General features: G+C 33.4%; 2 long non-coding RNA genes across 3 annotated transcripts; one reads left to right on the top strand and one right to left on the bottom strand.

Moving 5' to 3' along the window:
- Window positions 1-3,177: 3,177 nt before the first annotated feature.
- On the top strand, window positions 3,178-4,081 carry LOC127900238 (uncharacterized). Its single transcript, XR_008052292.1, has 3 exons — window positions 3,178-3,506; window positions 3,593-3,640; window positions 3,736-4,081. It is a non-coding gene; the product is annotated as an uncharacterized LOC127900238 (long non-coding RNA).
- Window positions 4,082-4,437: 356 nt separating this feature from the next.
- LOC102618318 (uncharacterized) lies at window positions 4,438-6,653 on the bottom strand. Of its 2 annotated transcripts, none has more exons than XR_372884.4 (2): window positions 5,361-6,653; window positions 4,438-4,890 (listed from the first exon to the last, which is right to left on the bottom strand). It is a non-coding gene; the product is annotated as an uncharacterized LOC102618318 (long non-coding RNA). The 2 variants fall into 2 exon arrangements; XR_003063392.2 differs by having other exon boundaries at window positions 4,438-4,887.
- Window positions 6,654-11,466: the final 4,813 nt, after the last annotated feature.

Here is an 11,466-nt window from a genome sequence, read left to right as displayed (position 1 = left end):
TAGTAAAACAGCGTTGCCTTTATATAGGCAACCTGCAGGTTTTGTAAAAATAATTCTTGGGATTTTTAATTTCTCCGAGTCAATTGATTTGTGGAAATTGAGAAGTTTTATCCAGTAGGATGTATGAGTATGTGGTATCAGGAAAAACGCACCAAGTCAAAGTCCTTTGTGGAAATTAAGAAATCTTATCCGTGTGAGCTTAATTTCCACAAGTCCCGATCATGAGAATGTGGATATGATCAGGATTCTAAATCATGTTTCTTCTATTGTCACGTTTGTTAATAATTATGATTTGGGTAGAAAAGGACTGTTTGATGATGCAAAATTATTGCCTTCGTCGATACCCTAAAAAAAAATAAAATAAAAGAAAGTGTTTTAATCTTTAATATTTAATGAAAATGAAGAGGAAAGAAAGTGGAGGAGAATGAGAGAGAGGAGAGAGAAAAGAAATGGTAAAATTTAAAAGTTATTTTAGATATTTTAAATTAAAATAAGAATTAACTGTTTTGGTCATTAAATATTCTACGGTAAATATGTGTAGGTGACCTACAAGGCTACAAAGTAAAAATGGGCCTTAACCCAGGCCCAATTCTCATCTCGACGATCTGTGCCTGTTCGGTATGGTATTATTCAACGGAAAGCAGTTTTCAGGGTAACGCTTACTAGAGCTGGCAAAATGGATCATCGGGTCGTGTTCGTGTCGTGTCAGTTTCGTGTCGTGTCAAATTTAAGTCGACCCAAACCCGACCCATTTAATAATCGTGTCAAAATATTGAGACCCAAACCCGACACAGAAAAATAATCGGGTTACCCAATAACCCGTTTAATATGTATATATTAAACAAAAGTTACATCAAATATTTACACGCTATCATACATACGTATGTACATACATACATACATACATAATTTATCGATATTATAAAATATACATATCTACCAATATATTACATATTTACATTATTGAGGTTTTAATTATATATATATATATATATATATATATATATATATATATATATAATATTATATATCAATATTATAAAATATACATGTCTAACAATTTTTACACATTTATACTATTGAAGCTCTAAATGTATGTAAAATTTTATAAATAAAACACCGTGTTTATATTCACCATTTAAAAAAAAAGAAAATCATCTCTAATATTTGAGTTTTAATTATAAAAATATGTAAATTATTTTAAATAGAAAATATAATCGGGTCATTGATCAGGTAAATGGGTTAAGAATTTTAACCCTAACCCGACACGGAAAAAAATCGTGTTGACCCGGACCCAACCCATTTAATAATCGTGTTAAATTTGACGACCCATACCCATTTATTTATGTCGTGTTCGTGTCGGGTAATCGGATCGTGTCAAATTTTGACAGCTTTAACGCTTACCTCCAAATCATTTTGTGTGGAAATTGAGAAGTCCGTTTTATCTTGTAGCTGCGATGCATGAGTATGTGGTGTGGTGGTTTCCGGAGAAACAAGCACTCAAAGTCAAAGTCGTTTGTGGACTTAATGACTTGCCCGTGCAAGTCAAGTTCCACAGTGTGGCCGTCCCCGAAAATATCATTGGCTTTTTTTTTTATTACGATATAATTGGCTTTTTGAGATCAATAAGATGTACGTGAACAAACGGGCAGAAGACTTGTGTAACAAGTAATTCGTTTTTAAAATTAGTCAGGATTTGAAAATAGTTTTTAAAAATTGAAATAATTTTGAAATAGAATTGTATTTTTGGTATTTCTAGTATTTCAATATTCATGTGATGTATAATACTTGAAAACTATTTTTAGCTAAAAAATTCTTAAATACGTTTAATAGATAGAACATTTAAAAATAAGGATATATGTTTAGCTTAAATTATTGTCTGGTATAATTTTTTACTGTGTAATATCCTTACACAATTGTAAATTTATTTGTGTTGATTTCTTTGAACTACGTTTTAAAGATAATAATTGATAAATAAATAAAGATAATATAAAGTCAGCGAATTGTGTATTTATATGGAGTATCAAATGATTCACACAAAATTATAAAGAAAACTATCAATATATATATTTCCGAAAATTTTTTGAATGCTCACATGGTTTAAAATGCATTGACTATAAAAATAAGTCTGTATTACAATCACATGCTTTAATATATATATATATATATATTGTTATTTATTTAATCTTAATTTTGAACTAACAATTAGAATTTTATTAAAAAACTGTTTTTGGATAAATTTAAGTGAAACACCTTTTTTTAATGATTCCTTGCACTAACAAGTACTCTCAGCGAAAAACTTTTCTCTTAAAATTGCACATAATTATTGGAACAATTGATAACCAAATAACTAAAATTCAACATCTAATATCTTTGAACCAGTGGCAGATCCTCCAGAGGTGCACTCTCCCAGTCACAAGTCTCAACAATTATGCACCGATTCCACCACCTCTCTGATATAAAATTACAATTACAAATAGAAGATCTTAATTAGACAAAATTTAAAAACTCATTAAAATAATAGGATGTGTAGTAAGAGATTTATTGAAGCACATGATTGAGTCTGGATTCTACACCAAGTAACTCTTTTGAAAAAAAAAAAACCGCTAATTACATTCATTGCCTGCATCTCCTCTTCCTCCCATAGTTTTCTGTTGCAGTCGAAAAGTCAAATGTAACACCCTTTGCTTGCTTCTTGCTCTTGGTAAGTCAAGCATCTTTTTGCTCTTAATTAGCCCCTGTAGTTTCAATTTATTTTATTTTTTTATGTTATGGTATTCAATTTTCGCCCAATCTTTTGCTATTGGTAAGTTAATTTGTATTATAGCTATTGATGTTGAAATCTGGTCACCCTTTGCCCGACCAGATCGATTCGCCAACGAGTGCGTTGACACTGGCAAAAAGGTTGCACTTTACCAGCTTTAGCAATTGCTCGAGTTCTTGGGACCCAAACCTCTCTTCCTCTTCTTTTCAAGCCTGCATTCACAGAAACAAATCAGAGACGCCGGTGGTTTTCCCGGCGTAAACTCTCCGATACTTAAGTCAGTACAAGGTGTTTACGGGAAAACTATAGGGCTCAAAATTATGCAGATTAGCCACAATGTTCCTAAGATAAAATGTATCAATGATTATTATGTATTAATGCCTAATAATATTTTGGCAGAGTTTCCCCTTCTCTCTCAATTTTTTTGTCCCTTTTTCCATTGATTTCTCAGCATTTTATAGGCAATCATCCCACGTTCTCTGAGTATGTTTCATGCCCCTCATTTTCGGGTGGTCATGGACCTTAATGGGTCTTCAATTGAACGAGTGTAGGTAAACGTGGGGCGTCGTGTTTTTCCAGCGGTTTGAGTCATGGTGGGATTATCGGGTGTTTGTGAGATCGTGTCCTTTCTTCTAAGTGACAAGTACCTGGTCGGTGTGAACTTCGGGTCTTCTCGTACCTCACCAAAGGTACACAACCAAGAATCTGCTCGTTACATTCAGCTAGGGAGATTCTCCCTCGGGTAAGGGATAAGGAGGCATTTGACTGGTACTTTTCACTACTCAACAATAGCTATACATTCTCTTTGTAATTTAATTTTTTCTGTAGGTACCTGAGAATGCTTTCCATCCGCTATTTACATACGATAAGCACATTGTAAGTGGAGTTTGGTTTTTTGCGGCTTTATGTTTACTTATTATAAATTTTAATAAAAATAATTTGGCTATTCACATTACAATATAAAAACACAGCCACTTCCGCCACATGCCACCATGATGCCTTGTTCAAATTCTTCGCGGACTTCTGGAGGAATTCAATAGATGAATTTTCAACAACTATTAATTCAGCAATTTAAGGAAGATAGTTGTGAAAGTAAACTTCCAAGTAATGAATAGAAGATTCTCTGTGTGGTGTTTATGTGGAGTTTTTTGGTTTGTAATCTGGATATTGTTGCATACTATTGATGCAAAACTGGTGTATATGTGTGCGGATATATTTTAGATTTTTTTTAATACAGTTGCTAGTTGCTTTAAAAGTGATGTAATGTGCTTTCGATGACATTTAAAATACTGTAGCTTTTTTGTTAATTGATAATGAAACAATTATAATGGGTATGATGCTTGATGATGTTAAATTGTATCTGGATTTTGTTGGGTATTGTTGCTGTAAAAATGGTGTTTATGTGCATGTATATTGTTGTGCAAAAGTAGCGTCTATGTGGAGGTATAGTGCCGACTGCAAAAATAGTGTTTAAAATATGTATGGCCTGAAATTTCCCAAAGAACTTGCTGTTGTCTTTCCAAAAAATTTTTTTTCAGAGCGATTAAGAAAATGAAAGATAATGGAAAAAAATGTTGGTGAAGTGCCTATGATATATCAGTTTCCATGTCAAGCTTAGACAAACAACTGAGACAAATTTCACATGCTCTTTTAATAGAGCAGGATCAAGAACAGAAAGAAACCACATGAAGATCAACTACATTCACTTAGAATTACAGTTAGGTACTATTGCTAGTTTGATCTGAACAGATTTTTGTCTAGTACATAAGTTCAAATTTAAACAACTCAAAATAACACTTGAGCAGAAAACATAGTAGAATAGCCACTACAATTATTTTAATGAAATCATTTCATGTTGTTGTCTATCTCGTCCGTAGTTCATCTTCGAACAATCACCTTTACACCTTACATTGTTGCATCCATTCAAGTTCTTTATGAAACGGATAAACATTCAATTTGCACTGCTAGCCTTCTAAGAAGTCAATTTTCTCTTTGTTATACTTTCGATCTTCTGCACTTTCAAAGCTCTTACAGTTAACAACTCCTTATGATCACCGCATTCTTCACATGTTCACAGTGAGTTTCAAAGTTCACTTTTGCCAGCTGACATTGCGATTAAGAGACTACTGGAATTGACAAACATAAAACTATCACCAATTAGATAATCATATACCCGTCAGAATACATTTCAATACAAACAAAACAAAACCGAAGCTTTTTACTACTATGAAACTCAGCTATCTAAAATATACAATGTTCATTTTCCAACACTCCACACACTTATACAAAACGAAACCCATCATCAAATAAAGATTTCCATGAAAGATCAAGTCCAAATGCCAAAAAACGAAAACCATCATCATAGAAAATGAAACCTTCATACTAATCTGCATCTCAATTATCTAAGTATATAGTTTATTTTTTTTAACAGTCCATGCACTCATACAAAATAGAACATATCATCAAATAAAAATTTTCATGGAAAATCAAGACCCAAATTCCATCAAACAAAACCCATCATTATATAAAACAAAACCCATCACCATGCAAATCAAATACCAAAACAGAAAAAAATAAAATGAAAAATAAACCATACTTAGAAGAAGATGGTGAAGACAAGTGAAGAAGCTAGAATGGTGTTGCTGGGTTTCGTTTTAGAGTGATCTGGGTTTAAGGGATTTGAGGATTTGGGGGCTGCGGAACCTATTTGGAAGATAATGGAGTTGGGGATTTTGGGGCTGAATTTTTCCATTTTTTAATTTTGTTTTTACTGTGTATCACGTGAAAAACACGTGAGACTCATTAAAATTTCGAATGTTGTCGTTTCTGTCTTCTCGGGTTTTAGAAACCTCGGTACGTTTATCATTTTCCATTCGAGATATGTTTTTCATGTCCATTCACTTGCCATTCGTGAAGCACATGTTCCCTTTTCTCATTGTTAATCTTGGCTTTTTGATGAAGGATTCTTTTCATTCAGCCGACAAGACAAAACATAGCTATGTTTGCTGCTGGTATGGGTTCCAGCCATAGGTCAGTTACATTGTTCATTACAGCATATCCAGTTAACTTGTGAGCTTGGACATTACATGCCCTTGGCACGTGTTGAACTTTGACTTCTTGGAACCACTTGCTCTATTTTTGGATTTCAGAAATTACCCAAAATATCTCAGTTTTACTCCCTTTCTTCTTGTTAACTAAATCAGCAACTTGTTGGCAATCCATCTCCATTATCAGGTAAGACATAGCAGCTTCCTTTGCTACCGCAAGCCCCTATTTCCATAGATTCAGCCTCAGTATAAGCCACATCCTTCCACTGTTTTGATATTTTGACCGCTGCTGCCATTATCTTGCCGTTGGAATCTCAAATGACTACTCCCAGCCCTGTTTGCTGATTTTGCTTGTCAATTGCTGCATCCACATTTATCTTACCAACGTTACTTGGCGGAGGATGCCATTTCTCCTTAACCCCAGTAGCCCTTTTGTCAATGCGTGTTTCTCCTGTGAGCCTTACTCTTTGATAAGCTTCTATAACAGCTTCAGCTTTTGCAAAAGAGATCAGAGAATCTAGTTCCTTTCCTTCAAAACAAATTCTGCTGTATTGCAGTAGTTGTTGTTGAACAAATTCTGCTGTGTCAAAATTGGGCACTAAGGCCTCAATGGATCCACTATATTGAACCCAATTAATACTATAACGACTTGTTTAACAACCATCCATTAAATGAGTTAATAATAGAATATAATATTATTCCACCTAATTTGTGCGTAAATTTGAGGGGGAAAAAAAAAAATTAAACTGAGATACTACCTTGCCCTTAACTAAAACTTGATTTAGAAAGGCATAGACAATAATAGCTTCGAGTCATTTGAAATTGGATCTAGAATATGGACATTTTGTTGGGAAAGCAATAGTTAGAAAATTGAACTGAGTTTTTAAAGGCTTTTAATAAGAATGGACAACGAAGTTTCACCAGCAACTGATTAAAATTTAAAGGCAATTATCAATCAATATAGAAAGCAACCCACCAACTGATTCTTCTTCAACTAAGCTTAACATTTGTCACATGTTAATATGTGAATCATTTTCATTTTATTTATTTGGAAATGACAATTTGACTGAGTGAGCAATTCTTCATCTGACCACAATTTTCTCTTTTTATTTTATTAGCTGTTACAGAAACTAAGAAAAACGGCAACCAAAATTGAAATTCATGCAAATGCAACTCTTACAAAATACAAATCCAATCTTTGTATTGGACTGTCCAAGTAGGCCGGGGCACAAAGCAGCCCAAAACCTGATTTAGACTAATAACCATGCGAGTGGAGCTTCTAACGCTCCCAAAATCTTTATGACACCCCTTTCTAAATTTTATTCCCCAAAAATACTCCAACTTGATTTATAAAATACTAAATTATAAATTAAAATCAATCATTTTGTTAATAAATTTCATCCTAAAACTAATATTTTTATTAATTTCTTATATGCAAATGCATAAAAGTTCTAAAATCTTAAATTATTCTTATCTTGTTACATAAATTCTACTTCACAAATTTTAAATTCTTAAAAGTTTCTCAAAAAATTCAATTAAAATTTAAAATATAATAATGAAATGAAATGGGTGTGAAAAAAATTATTAAAAATAATAATTTATTTATGAGTTTTATTGGATTTTTATTCAAAATAAAAAAGAATTAATTTATTTTTAGTTATTTCGGAAATTCCATTTAAAGAATGGTTTTATAAGAAATTTACCGGGGGTGTCGAAAGGCCAACTCGAAATAGAAATCCAATCATCTGTCAAAGGCCGGCAAGGTTAATTCACTTTAAAACGAATGGCCCAAAGTCGCAGAGATAATTCAATAATTAAAATGTCAGCGACAAAAACACCCAAACGATCTAACACGTTTCCTCAATTTCAATCAACTATGAAAAAATTACCCATTCATTAAAATGAAAAATCACGTTGCAAAGGAGGGGGGGAAGAAGCTTTCTGAGAATCCCCCCGGTATGGAGGAAAAATCATAATTGGTGTGTTAAGTAGCAGAATATGATTGTTGGATTGGATAAAAAGGAGCAAAGCGGGGCCGGAGTGGGACCCGAAAGGGGACCACGGAGGGGAACCTGATTCGAGAAGGGGGTCCGGGGCAGGGATGGCAACCAAACCCGGACTGAACTCGGAAAATCCGGTCCGGGTTCAACCCACACCGCAATCATTTTTATGCGGAATCCGGATAAGTTTTTGAGAACCCGCATACTTCCGGGTCCGGGTCCGGTTTCAGGTGAACCCGCAAATTCGAAACCTGGATCCAGATATTATTTATTAAATATAAATAGAAAAATTAAAAAAAAAAACAAAATGGAACCCTAGATCTCTCAATCTCTCTCGTTCGGTTCCTCTCTCGATCTCTCACTCTCTTCAACTGCAATTTCTCTTCTCTCAATCTCTCATATGTTCCTCTAATCCTCTCTCAATCTCTCTCACCCGTTCCTCTCTCAATCTCTCTCACCCGTTCCTCACTTAATCTCTCTCACTCTCTCTTCAACTCTCCGTAATTTCTCTTCTTCAGATCAGATCAGATCCTTCGCGGCGTGGCCTGTCATCACCTTCACGGTGCGACTGTCATCACCTTCACGGCGTGGTTTGTCATCACCTTCACGGCTGTCATCACTCATCAGCATCACTCGTCTCATCTCTCACTCTGTCGCGGCCAGCAAAAGTGGTTGAAATCCACCTCAGTCGCGGCTGTGTTCTGTGTTCATCAACATATCCTTAAGCTGTAACTGTGAATATTTGTGAGTCTCGGCTTTTTTCTTTACAATTTGTGAGTCTCGGCTTTGCTTTAGTTGTTGGTTACTGTAAATTTAGTGCTAATTTAATGAGAACTGTACTGCCCTCTTGTTGATAATGATGGTGCTTTAGCATTCTAATCTTTTTAAGTTTGTAGCGCTTTTACTTTCGTAGATTTTAGTTTCCAATTGTTGTATGTGCAATTTGGATGAAAAGGTCTGCTTGTTTGTTTGTTTGTTGGAAAGGAGGATAAAGTAAGCAATCTGGTTCTGGAAATCTTGTTTGTGTTATGTTTTTTTTGCGTTTTTTTTCCAGCAGCTTAAGTAAAACAATCCGGGTTCAAAACCCGGAATCCGGAAACCTGGAATTTTCCGGGTTGAGCCCGGACCGGACCCGGATTAAAAATAACCGGGTTTAATGCGGGTCCGGTATGAGAATTTTGTGTCCGGGTCCGGATCCGGAACAGCCGAACCCGTACCCGGACCCGGACCCGGAAATTGCCATCCCTAGTCCGGGGGAAGTGCCCCCTGGTAGGTTTATAAATATATCTCTTTTTCTTCTCCGAGGAAGGTACTCAATTCCGATAGGAATTGAGTAAGGCCTTCACCTTAAAAGGGGGCTCGGGGGCTCGGGGGAGAGGGTAGCCCACCTTATATATATTTATTGTACAAAAATATTATTCTAAGAAAATTACATATAATTATCCATAAATTTGTATATGGACACAAGTGGAGTTTCTTTTTTCTTGGAGAATAAGTTTTGATTAATTCTATTTTGACTCAATCTTAGATCTTAGTTAGTATTTAATAGTACAGTTGGATAGTTGTAACTTATTAATTATAGCACTAAGGTCTTGGGAAAATATTAATTACAGTAGTTTGAAAATTGTATTGATTTATTCTAACATTTATATGATAAAAAAATATAATATCTTTATTATTTTTATAAAAAATTTTATTCAAAAATTATATTTTCAACACACTAATAATTTTTACTTTGTAGTCACAACCTTTTCTCTTAATACCAAACAAGCTATTTATTGATACAAGAGGGAAGTTAAAAATAATTGAAAAGTTTATAATAACAAGCGATATTTATTTATATAGCGTTATAAATTAGAGGAAGTTACTCTAAATTTTACAATGAAAATTCTGGCACTTTATTAAAGTGTATAAGAAACTATTATGTCATATAATATACCATTGCAATATAGCATAAGAATTTTTTCATACTTTATTAAAGTATGGGAACCCTCACCAAATAAACACATTCGTAAGTTAAAACTTTCTTCAATTTAGATAAGAACCATTCAATATCTAGTACAAGTTAGTTGTATTTGTAGAACTTTTAGGGAAGTATTTTAAGTCTTAATTTAAGTTTGTATTGTCTATGCATGTTTCATAAACATTGTGCTCTGCTCGGTTGACTTGTAAACTTAAAATTTATAAATTAGAAAAGAATAAAGAAAAACGAAAAATTCTTGACCTCGGGATAGTGGGAGATGTTAGTTACAGAGTCTGCACCATAGACAGGTCCCCTCATATAACAGACTTGTTTAGTATGTGAAAAGTAACTTCAGGGACACTGGCCCCTTCATCAATGGAAAAGGGCACTTGCATTTGTAAGTTTATTTTATCGATACAATATTTATAAATATCTGTAACACAAACCATAAACGTAATCCATATGCACACGCTTGTTCAATCCTAACTTCTTCACTCCTCTTGATCCCTAACTGCATGGCTGCTGCACATTTGAGTCCTTGTTCTTATTCATTGAAGCATTACAAGGCACAACTCTTCAGTGACTTCATTGTTGTCCCAAGAAAATTTTGTTTCTCCGCTTGCGTATCTCAAGTTCAGTCAAGAATCCAAGCTAGAAAGCATTTTCAGCTCAAATCCTCTGATGGGCATCCTCTCAATGGTGTTTCTTTGCAAGATAGTGAGACACTGGTTCCTCTACTGTAGTCTTTTACGCCGAATCAGTATCAGATGGGTTTTAATTCTCGTTCAATTGCTTATTCATAAATTGTGTCCAAAATGAATTTCTTATTTAAAAAAAGAAAGAAAGAATTTTCCTGTTTTGGACAATTGCCAAATGAATTTGTATATGAAGAAAATTTCTTTTTGGAAAGAGAGTTTATCAAATTGTCGGCTCATTGATATAATCAAAATCATTTGCAATGATTAGATTTTGTCTTCAGTAAATCAGTTTTGTTTCTCATTGCTGATTTCTAGCTACAATTTCGAGTTAGAGGTGTTCGCGGATCGAATTTTACAGATTGGATATCAATTCATATCCGATCCACGATTTTACGGATTATAAATTTTCAATCTAATCTAAGGATTGGTGAAATTCAATTCAAATCCAATCCATACATCTGTAGATCGGATGCAGATTTGACCCAATTCATAATCAATCCACCATTTTGTGAATTGGTTTGGGAACAAAATTTTTTAATTCTATCCAATCCACGAACTAGCTAAATAAAAAAATTTAATATAAAAATAATTTTACTACCGATCAAATTTAAAATTAAATAAGATTTAAATAAATTAATTGTTTAAATAAAGTTAGAAAAAACATTTAAAGTTTCAAAATATAACACACCAAAATGAAAAAAAAATTCATTCGTTTAGATCAGTACATGGAAATTAACTATTTAGGAATATATTTGTTTATTTAATTTTTTTATTATTATTATCGGATAAGATATACTATAGTGTTAATGTAATTATATTTTAACTTATTTATTTATTAGTGAGTACTAATACCATATTTATAAGTTTTATTTTTAATTAAATAAAAACTTTTTATTTTTTTGTGGATTTGTGGATTTTGCGTATTTACAGAAGTAGATCCATATCCAATCCACCGATTGTGTATTATCAAATTTTCAATCAAATCCAATCCACT

This window comes from Citrus sinensis, chromosome 2 (genome assembly GCF_022201045.2).
Source record: "Citrus sinensis cultivar Valencia sweet orange chromosome 2, DVS_A1.0, whole genome shotgun sequence".
NCBI classification, from domain to species: domain Eukaryota; kingdom Viridiplantae; phylum Streptophyta; class Magnoliopsida; order Sapindales; family Rutaceae; genus Citrus; species Citrus sinensis.
This window is presented reverse-complemented; position numbering and strand designations above follow the sequence as displayed.